The 13,381-nt window shown below is 45.1% G+C and overlaps 1 long non-coding RNA gene across 1 annotated transcript in view; it reads right to left on the reverse strand.

Annotated features, from left to right (window-relative positions):
* Nucleotides 1–3,476: 3,476 nt before the first annotated feature.
* The window catches only part of LOC109300089, a 10,864-nt gene continuing 959 nt past the window's right edge, over nucleotides 3,477–13,381 (reverse strand). The window contains exons 2-3 of the long non-coding RNA XR_002098104.1: nucleotides 9,221–9,227; nucleotides 3,477–3,652 (exon numbers count right to left, since the gene is read on the reverse strand). This is a non-coding gene — a long non-coding RNA (uncharacterized LOC109300089). The remainder of the gene's footprint in view (nucleotides 3,653–9,220; nucleotides 9,228–13,381) is intronic.

Raw genomic sequence — 13,381 nt, forward strand, 5'->3', positions numbered from 1 at the left:
CAGGTGCCAGTGGCGCATAGCGTGTAGTAGTGGATTTTGGGGATCCATTCCCATGAGCCAGAAAGGGCTGGCAAAGAAGAGACTAGACCAAGTGCAGACCCCTTAGGCACTCAACGACTCTGGGGAACAGCTTCAATATAAAATACAGTTCCATCAAAGCATGGCAGGTGGGACTGTGAGGAGCTGGAGTGGGGGCAGGATTGGTTTAGAGGCTAGGGACTGCTGTGCCTGCTCTCTGAGCTGGTTCTGTTACAGGACACAAGGCACCCCCTGAGCATGAACAAGTGTCATGTGGTTGGTGTCCCTGCAGAAGGAGAGGGGTTTCTAGGACCTGTGAGCATGGTCCTTCAGAGGCCTATGAGGAGCAATAGCCCCAGTGGTGGGGCTGTCTCCTGCACTACCCATGCCTGCAGCCCTGTCTGAGAAAGAGTAGGTTGGGGATCACCCACTTGCCCTCCACCTACACTGAGATGACTTTGGGCACTGGGGGGTAAGCAGGAAGGCATGTGGAAGCATGAACATCTATGGGATCATTTTGCAGATGGGGATGTGTAATTTCCCACAGCTTCTGGCAAGAGTTGTACTGGTCCTCAAGCATGTACTGCAGGTCCTGGGTCAGTGGGCTTGTGTGTGGGAGGTAGGGATCCATGTCAGGGTCCAGGGAGAGAAACTGATGTGCAAGTAACAAGAGAGGGGACTCAGTCTAGGTCTCTTCTAGAAGCCCCTGGGTAGGGTGGGAGGGAGACATCCCTGCAATGAGAGTTCCTCAGGGTCAGGGGGAGTCATGGTCCGGTCCCTTGTGGTGGCCTGCTAGGCAGTGCTTTATCAATAAGGGTTTAGGCTGCTCAGACTAAACCATGCAAATCAGCATGTTTCATTTGAATGTTTGCACACACCTGGTGGAGGTGGAAGGGGGCAGGGGGGAGAGACAGAGAGAGATTTGGGTACATCCATTTGCTGATTTTTCTTTCCCCACAGCATCATTCACAGATTCATAGGTGTAAGGCTGGAAGAGACCTTGGAAGATCATTGGATCCAGTTCCCTGCACCAAGCAGAAAAGATAAGTGGGGGTCAGGTGACTCCAGCAAGGTGACTGTCTAGTCTCCTCTCGAAGATTTCCAGGGTAGGTGATTGCACTACCTCCAGAGGGAGATTATTCCACAGTTTGGACACCCTGACAGTGAATACATTTTTCCTAATGTTGGGTCTAAATCAGTCATCCAGGAGTTTGTGGCCATTACTCCTAGTTTTCCCCTCAGGTGTCCTGGTAAATGGTAGCATCTTACCCTAGTGTAGTGGTAAGGTGCTACCAGGTCCCCTCTCAGTGTTCGTTCCTTTTCTTTTCCCAGATCCCTCAGCCTTTCCTTGTAAGGTTTGCTGTGTAAGACTCTGATCATACGGGTGACTCTTCTTTGGACACTTTCAAGCTTGTCCATGTCCTTGCTAAAGTGTGGTGCTCAGAACTGGATGCAGTAGTCCAACCAGTCTCACCAGTGCTGAGTAGAGAGGAAGAATCACCTCCTTGTTTTGGCTGGAGGTACATTGATTGATGGATGCCATAGTATTATTTGCCCTACTGGCTACAGCATCACACTGCCGGCTCATATTCATACTGTAGTCTATTATTACCTGTAGGTCCTGTCCATTTGTGGTGTTAGTCAGTTTGGCACTGCCAAACCCGTAGGTGTGTTGGGGGTTGCTCATCGTAGGTGGAGCACTTTACATTTCTCAACATTGAACTTCATCAGATTCCAATCCACACAACTTGCTAGCCTGTCTAGGTCCACCAGTATCTGTAGCCTATCTTCAAGCATGACCATGCTTCCCCATAACTTGGTGTCTTCTGAGAATTTGGCCAGTGAGCTCTTCATCCCCCTATCCAAATCATTAATAAAGATGTTGAAAAGTACTGGACCAAGCACTGACTCCTGCAGGACACTGTTGCCCACTTCTTGCCAGGATGGTACAGATCCATTCACTACGACTGTCTGGGTCCTATCCTGCAGCCAGTTTCTCACCCTCCTGACTATCTCAGAGTTAAGCCCACAATCCTCCAATTTTCTTGTGAGGACATCATGGGATACTAGATCAAAGGCCTTTTGGAAGTCAAAGTATACAATGTCAACCTGCTCTTTCATGTCCAGATGGTGAGTTACTTGGTAATAGAAGGAGATGAGGTTAGTAAGGCAAGACCTGCCTGTGATGAAGCCATGCTAGCTGTCATTCAGAATCTTACCTTCTGCAAGCTTATCACAGATAGACTCCTTGATGAGCTTGTCTAGGATTTTACCTAGGATGGAAGTTAGGTTGATTGGCGACCTGACTTGTATATGTCTATTTTTTTAATTGGTCATACACCAATTCTATGGCAATAGTTGGAAGGTGATTATTCCTACTGTGCTCATCCTGTACTCTATCTGGCATTGTTTTCCCCTTGGTCCAGTGAAAGGGTGAGGCAAAGTAGTCATTCAGGAGTTCAACTTTCTCCTGGGTGCCAGTAACCAGCTCTCCTGACTTGTTGAGCAGTGGCCCCACACTCCATTTGTTTTCCACCTGTTCCCTACATACCTAAAGAAGGGCCTCTTGTTGTCCTTGATTCCTGTTGCTAATCTATGTTCAGTTGCAATTTTAGTCTTTCTTATCTGTTCCCTGCAAATGCGTGCCATCGTGAAATAGTCCTCTTTGGGGCCCACCCTGAGCTTACATTATTTATAAGCCTCTTTCTTCTTTCTTTAGTGATTTCTGTGTTTAGCCAAGAGGGCTTCCCAGCCCTTCTGTTACCTTTTCTGTGCATGGGAATGGATTTTCTTTGTTTCAAGGATCGTGTCCTTAAGAAATGACCACTCTTCATGCACTCCTTTTGCCTTCAGCCCCTAGTCCCACAGCACTTCCCATACTATTGTCCTGAGCTTGTTGAAGTTAACATTTTTAAAGTCCAAAACTTCAATCCTGCTATCTAATATGTCTGTTTTGAGATGGACAATGAATGTGATGGTTTCATGGTCACTGTTGCCCAGACTTCTCTCTATATTTAAGTCAGTCACCGAGTCATCTCCTTTGGCCAAGACCAGGTCTAGCAGAGTGTCACCTCTGGTTGGCTCATACACCTCCTGAGTCGAGAAGAGCTCCTTGACACAGGTCAGGAAGGAGTGCGACCAATACAATTTGGCTGAGTGTTTCTCCCAGGAGATGTCTGGATAATTAAAATTGCCCATGACAACCATGTCACATGCACGTGTGGTCTTAGTCAATTCTTGGGTGAACTCCAGATTGAGTTCCTCTCTGTGGTTTGGTGGTCTGTAGTATATACCTACAGTTAGGTACTCTTGCAGTGCCCCCCCTGCCCCTGCTCCCTCCCTCACAACTTAACCCAGAGGGTTTCAAGCTGATCATTTTTGGACCCGATGTTGGCCTCCAAGGGAGTGTACTGCTCTTTCACATTGATAGCAATGATACTACCCTTTTTCCCCACCTGGTCCCTTCTATGCAGGGTGTAGCCCTTTATAATTACTCTCCAGTCATGTAAGAAGTCCCACCAGGTCTCCGTAATCCCTACTAGATCATAATCCCCACTGGAGAGTAGGAGGGCTAGCTCCTCCTGCTTGTTCCCCATGCACCTAGCATTAGTATATAAGCACCTGAGGCCTCCTACTGAGGCCCTCATCTTCCTGTCCCGCTGGTGGAGAACTATTCCCTCAGCTCCTGCAAGAGTGGCTCTCCCAGTGTCCCTATCTATGGGGCATACTTGTATGTTGGTCCCTGGATATATTTTAATTTGTGTATCCCCATCCCCCAGCAATCTTAGTTTAAAGCCCTGTCCAGAAGACAGGCCATCCTGGCTGTCAACAGGGACTTACCTTTCCTTGTGAGGTGGATGCCATCCCTTCCCAGATGTCTACTCTCCCTGAAGTGAATGACCATGATTGCTTCAACTACATTCGATATTCAGAATCATCCACAAAACCCTTTCCACATGCAAATAATGGCTCATATCTTTCTTTTGTTATTTAGAATTTTTTCTTTCCTTATTATTTAGAATTTGGAATATGTTATTTTTAATCAGAAACATATGGCACATGGTATTGTTTTATACAGTACCTGATTATATACGTTACTTTAAAGTCAGTTTCTGTTGTGAATATTCTCATTTTAGTAAAGCACTGGAACAGGTTGCCAGGGAGGTGGTGGAATCTCCATCCTTGGAGGTTTTTAAGACCTGGCTATATAAAGCCTTGGTTGGGATGATATAGCTGGTCCTGCTTTGTGCGGGAGGTTTCACTAAATGAGGTCCCTTCCAATCCAAACTTTCTATGATTTGGGGAGTTCAGAAATAAATTTCCAATAACTTCCAGTATCTTTTAAAAAAAGTTTGCCTTTACCTTTGTTTCTTCCAGGAAGATCACTTGCTAGAATATTCATGGAGAGCAACAAAAGCATGACAAAAGCAAACTGATATTTCTCTTGAAGTGAACGTTCTCAGAAAGTTCTGGGGTATTCACTCAGCTCTAACCATCATCATTGTTTGAATAACCAGATCCTTAGCTATTGAATGAATGGGGTGGGTATCAGTTATTCTGGAGGCCAAAAGTAAAACTAGCTGAGATCGCATTTCATTTTCCATGAAAAGAGAGTAATATTCAGATGATGGGACAAAGAGATCTGTGGGCTGAGACTAAGCTTGCTGGGCATTGTAATGGAGTGATCTGTGATCACAGTTGCTGTGCTTAGAAAGGTACACGTTGCACCTTTGTCGCATTGATTAATTTATGGCTCAGTAATTTTGTAGAGAAAAACTCCAGAAAAGAAATTTTAAAAATTTAATTCACTGTAACATTGAAACGTATTCTTAGATTTTTATTAAGTTGTGAGCCTCTACCATCAAATTTAGTGGGATTAGTCACTTGCTTCAGAATCTTGTGGAATTAAAGCCTAACTTAAATAAGATGTGGTTTAGCACTCATCTGTACTGAACTGAATGATAACTTTCCCAAGCCTTTGGGGAGGGTTTTGATATACCTTATACATTCAAAATGTTTGTTTACCCATGTTTCCAACCTTTCAAACAAATTTCAGTCTATGTCAACAAGTGAATATTCAGACTAATTTCAAACAATTTTTAACATGGTAATACTGTTAGGCATTATGTGTATAATAATGAATTTATCTTTATGATAACATGTTCAACTTTAATGCGAGGTAACATATTCCTCTCTGTCTGTCTGCATACTTTTATGGGTCTCATCACTATTGTATCTGAGCATTATAAGGGCCTTAATGGGTTTTACCTTAACAACACTCATGTGTGGCCGGGTAATAATATGCCCTAAGGTAAAGGAAGATTAAATGAATAGATTAGTAATTTGCTCAATGTCGCACAGGACTGAGTTATGAACTGAACACAGTCTCCACAGGACTGGTTCCCTATCCAAACTAGTAAAACATCTTTCATCCACTAGTTCCTTTATTTGATATAATAAATTGTTGAATTGTGAGATTTGCTCTTTAAACTCATGCTCTTTATTGCCATTTATTTCATTGTCTTTTCAATAATTGATGGCTTATTTTAGAAAGATTTTAAATTAAACTTCACAGATAATTGACTGTTTTGATCTTATATATGTTCTTCAAGAATCATTAGATTTCTTTTTCCTGAGTCTTTTAGCACCTTCCTCCTTTCTGGTGACCTTTCAAATGTAATTACTAGTTTTTAATAAATTCATCAGTTAGTTCTGTTAACCCTGTGGAATTTCCAGCATGACACATAGGTTTGCAGATTTGTATACTGCATTTGCCAATGTACTTTTTAAAAATCAAAAGCTTTATTGAAGCAGTCAGACTTCCTATTTACAACAGTTTTCCTGTATTCTTCCTGTGAAAATGTAGGGCAGATCATATAGCCATTTTACATTCATTGTTGATTTTTTTCTTCCTTATTTATTAATTTCCCTACAGTATTTCTTTTTCCTCTTGTATATTTTAAAAAGAACTTCTTTTGGCTTTAGTACTTTTCTGCTTTTTTGTTGCCTCTCCTTTTTTCTCTCTGAAAGCCTTCACTGTTTGAGAAATTAGTTCATTGATGATTTTTATTCTTAGTGGAATAAAACGGTACCTGCTGACCAAGAAGTGACAGATACAATTCAAACAACACAATTGAATTTCCAGAAAAAGATTAATCAAACTAGCACCAGTATCTTCTTGTTCCTTTTACACCCAGAAACCATTTTATTTCTGTGTAAAAAGAGAAGGTACAATCAGAGACCTGGAGAGATAAACCAGAAAGTTCTTGACCCACTGTCCAGTCAAATAACAGTGAAAAGGAAGATCAAAGTCTGTTCAGCACAGCATAGCTGGTTGATTACATGGCCCAATATTTATTCTGAAAGGACAGATCTCAGGTAAAAATTTCATCTACAGAAGTTATAATGTAGGTTTCAATTAAAAAAAAAGCTACTGGCAAATATAGAGGAAGTACATGTGGGAAGAAAAAAATAACTTTCATTAACTGAACCTTGGAATATCCCATATCAAATGGCAGACTCCAATTTCTGGAATATTTAAGGCATCTTTTTAAGGGGATTTACCTCATTTCTAGCTAAATATGTTTTTCATTTAACTCTTTTACACATTACCTTTAATTCACCTTTTGTTTACAGAAACATAGTGTATATGTATTTCTACACTGATGAGGTGGGTCATATAATTGAACATGAACTGTAGGATGACTAACTAGAAAAAGGGATATACATATAAAGTTTTATGAAGTATTTCTATGCTTCTGCAGTTCCTAGAGAAAGAAAGGTCACCAAGAAGCAGGGATTGGTTGCCATTTTTTCCCACTGCTTTTGGCACAACATCGTTCAGCAACAGTATCCAAAGTCTTCTGAATGAAATAAAGCTCATAAAAATCCATACATCTTAAGAGGTGGATGAGATGTCAGCACAGACAAAAGTTGAAGTACAGGACAATGCTTCCAAAATGCTGAAATGGAAAATCTCTAGGCATAGACCTCAAAGCCCTTGATACCTGCAAGAATCCTGGACAATGGTACAAAGGTTTTTTTGAAGTATTCAGAGGCAAAAATTAGTGTCCTGTAGATGATTTGGGGACAGTTCTGAACAAAATACATTAAAAAGAGCCAAACCTGACTGAATGAAGGAAAGGAGTGAACTCATTTAAAAGAAACCAGAAGCAGGATAAACATTTCAAGATAAACCAGAAATGGTGTAACTATGATGAGCTTCTTCACTGCTGATGGAACTGACTAGAAAGTTCAAGGTGCTGCATTTTAAACTTTATGGGTGCATGTACACTCTGACCTATATTTACTCTGGTGTAAGATAAACTAGAGTAAAGGTTTTTGAGCAGGCAGCTATACATGCAGAGATTAGGGAGAAAATTTGCACCCAGTTCCATGCAGCCCTGCAATAGGCCTTTATAGCCACTGGGGGCTCTCTAGGCTCTGTCTGCAGCTGCCAGCACCTGGCAGACCTCTTTAAAAGCCAGCTTGCTTGCTGCTGTCTGACCAGGCTTCTGCTTGTTCAACAGCAGCATGCCAAATACAGGGACAGCATGCAACAACTTTCTCCTTGGCCACCCTGCACTATGGCTGCTCCAGCCCCTGACCCTGGCAACAACAACCAGTGCCTTGGGCTCCTGCTGGCTGTCATAATCTCCCTGTTGATCTGCCTAAGCCAGTAAATTTGCCATCTTGCCCTGCCCAGCTCCCCCATGACCAACGACCACCTGTCTAACCACAGCGTGCTGTCCCAGGGCTGCCGCCACTGCACAGCTGCCACCACCAGGGATGCTGATGAGGGACTCCATGATGCCACCACCTGAGGGGCCACTGTCACTCTCCTGGAATTCCAGCCCCACCACTTCTGGGCCTGTTGCGTCATCCAGGACTGGTCATGGCACATTGTCCAGTACACCTAGGAGAATAAGCAGTAGCTGGATGGCTTCTGTATGACCCAGGCCACCTTTCAGGACCTGTTCCAGCAGCTCTGGCCCCATCTGGAATAGTAGAACACTGGCGTGCACACAGCTGTCCTCGTAGACAGCTGGCTGGCCCTCGCTGTGCTCAAGCTGGCCACGCCCACCAGCCTTCAGTATGTCAGACACCTGTTTGGTGTGGGCAAGGCCACTGCTGGGGAAGCTGTCTTGGAAGTGTGCGGGGCCTTCCAGAACATGCTGGGGTGCATTGTGTTGTACACCCGTGACCTCCTGGTGGTGGTGGTGGGGTTCTGTGCACTGGGTTTACCCCAGTGTATTAGGGCCCTGGACAGGACCTGCATCCCTGTCACTTGCTCACCCCATGGAGATCGCCCCTATTACACCCACAGGGAACTTCACTCCATGGGGCTGCAGGCTGTAGTGGACCACCACGATACATTCACCCATGTGTGCACCAGATCGATAGGTAAGTGTACATGACTCCTGAATGTTTCACAGCTCTGGCCTGATGGGACTAGTGGAGAGTTGGCACTTTGTGCTGGGGATGCCAGAGCTGCAGCTGGGTGCCATTATGGTCCTACCCGTGCTCACTCGGGACTCTGCCTACCTGCTTCTGCCCTGCCTGATGCAGTCTTACACCAGCCACCTAGACCCAAACCAGGCCCACTTTAACCAGTGCCTGGGCCAGACCCATGCCCTGATGGAGTGCACCTTCAGCTGCTTCAAGGGCTGCTGGTGCATCCTCACCACTCTCCTCAAGGTTGCTGAGGAGAACATCCTACAGGTCATTGTTGCAGGCCTATGTGCTGCATAACATCTGCAAGGCCCAGGAGAGCTGTTCTGTGAGGCCTGGACAGAGGAGTGTGTGTGTAGAGGATACCTGGTTGTGGGAGCACCACCTGCGGTGGCAGTGACAGTGGCAGACTCCCCCCACTGCTGCTGAAGAGGACATCGCCACCAGCACTGACACATTCCTTGATGTGTTAGAGGCCTGTGGCTGCCTAGCTGCAGGGGCACAGGCTGCTCAGTAATGTTTTGCACTTTCTCCTGCCTCTCTGTGTGTGCTATGGGGAGGGAGAGGGGGGAAACTGGAACCAGGGGGAGTGAAGGTGGATCTGGTGGTGTGAGGGTCAAGGGCAGGGGCCAGAGTGGGGGCTGGGGCAGGGAGGGGCCTTCTGCCAGTGCAGGACTAACCATGTGACTGGGGCTGGCACGGCTGGCAGCTTGGCATGGTCTTTCCAGTTGGTGAAAGCTTGTGGCTGCACCTGGTGTCTTCAGCACCTGTTCAGGCCCCACCCCGCAGGGAGGAGCTGGCACTGCTGGCAGCTAGCGTGTCATGGCCAGCCATGCCTCATGTCTGGCCCTAGGGCTGCACAGCTGGCCAGGGCTCCCTGAGCTGCTGGTGGAAACTGCAGCCAGGGAGCTGGGCCAGACAGGATGCTGCATACCCAAGAGTCTCTCAACCAGTGATGTGTCACCAGAGGTGCCAAACTGGGGTGGGGGCTTGGGAGGCTGCCCGTGCTGATATAAACTGTGCAGCTGCAGCCTGTGTCCCCGGGCACCAGCATGTTCTTCAGTCTCTGCATAAAGGGCATGGTCTTGCAGGTGTGTCCAGACCGATGATTGTGGTCACTCACGGTGACCCACTGTGCCCACAAGACCTTGACCTTTATGCACCATTGGTGCTATGTCCAGTCGTACCTATTCTCCTGCATCTGGCCTGACATGGTCTCATAAATGTCAGGGTTGGAGCACCTATCAGGCTGAAGCTGGTGCAGTGCTTCTGCCTCACCCCATGGTGCCATGAGGTCATCAGTCTCCTCCTGACTCCAACTGGGGTGTGGGTGGAGGGCACAGGTGTGAGAACATATGTGGTCATGGGCCTGGGCAGGGAGAATGACACCATGATGAAGCCCTTGCATGGCTGTCCTGGTGTTGCCAGCCCTGGGCAGCTGTCTGCAGTGCCCAGCACAGGGCCACAGCACAGGTCTGGCAGCTGTGCAGCAGAAGCAATGCCCCGCAGCACCTGCAGGCACAGGACAGGCTGCTGGGGTGTGCTGCAGGCAGATGGTGCTGGCCCTGCAGCCCAGAAACTGCCTGCAGATGGACCTGGTGGACTGACAGGCCTGGCCAGGGGCTGTAGCAGCCTGCAACACCTTCAGCACCCTGCTGGCCTTGACAGCACTACCCTGGCAGCTGTGCAGTGCCAAGCAGCAGTACAGACAATGACACTTTACTGTGCATTAAATTAGTCTAATGCACAGTAAAGTGCACTTGTAGACACACCCAATATGTATGTTCTATATGCCATCAACAGAGGACAATGCCTGAACTGCTTCATCTTGTGTTACTATTTGCTCTTCTTTTTTAGTGTTAAGAGTAGTTAGTTGTTCATAGTAAAGATGATTCCATTGTTCTTTTCTGCATCGTCTCTCCAGGACAAGAACCCTACAGATACACAAAACTCACCATTCAGTAAACTAAAGCTTCAAGAGTGGCTTCCTGTTTCAGACTTTCACTAAAGACTCAGGTCACCAGACACCTAGATCTGTATAAACTTTCCAGTGTAATCTGGTGTTTTGGTGTTGGACTTTCATTAAAAGTTGCAAAAGTTGGCTAGCCTTGGAAAAACTCTATGGACTTTCAATTTCTAATGCATTTAATAGCTTGCTCAGACTGACTTTCTTTTTTAGTGTTTTAACATTAAATTAGTCCACTGCTAACAAAGTCATAGATACATTTTTGACTCATTTAGCTGAGACTCATGTTTGTCTTTTTGGCTGAACACTCACTTCTTTCTATTCAGCTTTTTCAGTTTAGGCTGTGTTCTGTTTCACAATGATTCCTTTCAGTTTGTGTGTTACAAAATCAATTTGAGGTCAAGCTTTGTCTTGCTGAGTTGAGATGTAAACAAGTACATCTGAACTGCATGATATAACACTTCCCCTTTCCTTGGATCTTTTCAAACTCTGAAAGTACAGATTACCAGATGGCATTAAAGCAGAGAGAAGCATCTCATGATTTCTTTCTTTCATTTGCTCTTTTTTCAATGTACCTTCAACAAAATCTCAAATGTTAAACTTTCTGAGTGGGTTCACATGGAAGAGTTACTAATTAAGACTAGAACAATGCCACCTTTGTAGACCACACTTTAATTATGTCAACTCTTAAATTGTACCTTTTCTTTATCCAGTAGTGAATTGCCTGTCAAGAATGACCGGGACGGGGGGTGGGCGGGGACAGAGTACTGACACCCACCACCCTGCACCACCACCACCTGCCAGGAGCAGCGGAGAGAGGGAAGCTAGCATGCAGTGGCCACCACTGCCACCCACTGCCCTGCGCTGCTGCTGCTCCATATCTGGCCATGTGCCACCTCCCCACACTCCTTGTCTGGCTCCATGCCCCCCCCTGCTCCACATCTGGCCCCACACCACTCCCCTTGCTCTGCATCCAGCCCTGTGCCACCCCCCCACTTCTCTGCATCCAGCCCCCCAACCTCCCCCAATTCATGTCCAGCACCATGGCACCCCCCTGCTCAGTGTCCAGCCTCGCGCCAACCCTCCCCTCTGCTCCATGTCTGGCCCTATGCCACCCCCACTCCTCCCCCCTGCTCTGTGGAGCCACATCCTGCTAGGAGCCACACCCCTAAGAGCATTACAGACAGACAGACTGGCACATAGATGAACTAAGCCCTTTATATATATATAGAATAATTTAGAATAGGCTCACTGTAATTGCATATAATCTGTGGGATTCACCAAAAATTACCATGAGATTGAAAAAAAGGGCCTAATATTGATCTCACCTATGCCACTGGGAATCAAGAGTTAACTTAGTTAAATTTAATGAACTTATTCTCATATAGAAGCACACAAAGTTAGATAAGAATCAGGTTGACAATTTTATTAAATCCCTTTCTAACTCTTAATTATCCAGTGAAACATAAATAGTGTTATCAGGAAATGACAAAATGCTTAATTATAGTTATTGCTATATCTTCTATAATACATTATATTTTACATTAGTTAATAATTATGTGGAGCATGACCATAGGAAATACCTCGTGCTTGTTACTTTCATTAAAATATCTTGCCCAACCTATCTTCTAGTGTAATTCTATACACAATTCTGTTTGCCTGCAGAGAATTTGGTCTATTACAAACAGTAAATGTGCAGACCCTCTCAGGATCAAACCAATAATTCTTTCAAGGATTACAAAGCACTTTACAGAGTTGAACAAATGGTCACTGTTTTATTTAAAGAATACTTTAGCAAAATAGAATAATTTTACCCAATCATTTTGCCCAATCACAACTTGCCCAATGTGACATCTTGGAAGCTCTTGGGATAGCTGTGCAGTTACTAAATAATATTGACACAATTGCTGTCTTCTTTAATTCACCACTTAATGTAAAATGAAGAAGAACAACACAAACTGTAGTGAGAGCTTTAATAAGAACAAGTGGTCAGCAGTTTAGTTTTATTTAGAATCTAAAAGACGAACTCTATCACACAGTAGCAAGGCACTAACATCATTCTTGGCCAGTGGCCAACTTTCATTTGTGGAGCATGTGAGATACTTAATGAAATACAGATGTATACAGAATTTATCTTCCAAAACTAAATCAGTGAATCATGGTTCTTAATTTGGCTACAATAATTTTTATCAAACCAGAACAACAATGCCATGAAAACAAAAATTCAAAACAAATATCAGTGAAACTGGCAAAGTTAATGAGTATTTGTATACTAGCTACATTCATTTTGTTCCATTCTTTAGGTTAGGAGTCTCCAACTTACCTGGGGCCCCAGGCTGGATCTGGACTGCAGGAATCCTCGCTGGTAAGATCCACCCTGGGGCATGGAGAAAGCTACTGTGGCTGTTGTGATGGAAGCAGCAGGTCCAGAGATGTAAGGAGCAGTGAGAGGTCTGGAGGGGGCAAGGTACATGGTCCAAGACAGCACTGGTGAGTCTGGAGGTGGTGAGGTGTCTATGGGGCAGGGGTCTGGTGATGACTGGAGTTTGGGGAGTGGGGCACAATGTAGGTTTGGGACCACATCCGTTAACATTACAGGCTTCTTCTGCTTAGTGTAACTGGGTACATAGCTCTGCAGGAGGTTCATGAGTAATTGCCTGATTGCTCAGGGAGATGGGGCCAACTGAGAGGGAAGATTACTGGTCCCAGACAAAGTTAAAAGCTCTGATGGAAGGGAGATAAGGGGGAGGTTAGATCGCGTTAAACATTGCCACCCAATGTAACTTAGTCACCCAGGTGTGGACCTTGTACTAGTTAGGTGGATTTATGTGTGAATTGTACAGAAGTTCAGGATACTTAGATTGGTCTATAAATGGCTGACCCGATATAAATTAGGTGCATCTCCAAAGTAGTCTAATTTAGCTTGGGTCCAGTGAGACCAAACTA

The sequence above is a fragment of the Gavialis gangeticus genome, unplaced genomic scaffold, assembly GCF_001723915.1.
Source record: "Gavialis gangeticus isolate Ggan-Ray unplaced genomic scaffold, GavGan_comp1, whole genome shotgun sequence".
Lineage (NCBI taxonomy): Eukaryota > Metazoa > Chordata > Crocodylia > Gavialidae > Gavialis > Gavialis gangeticus.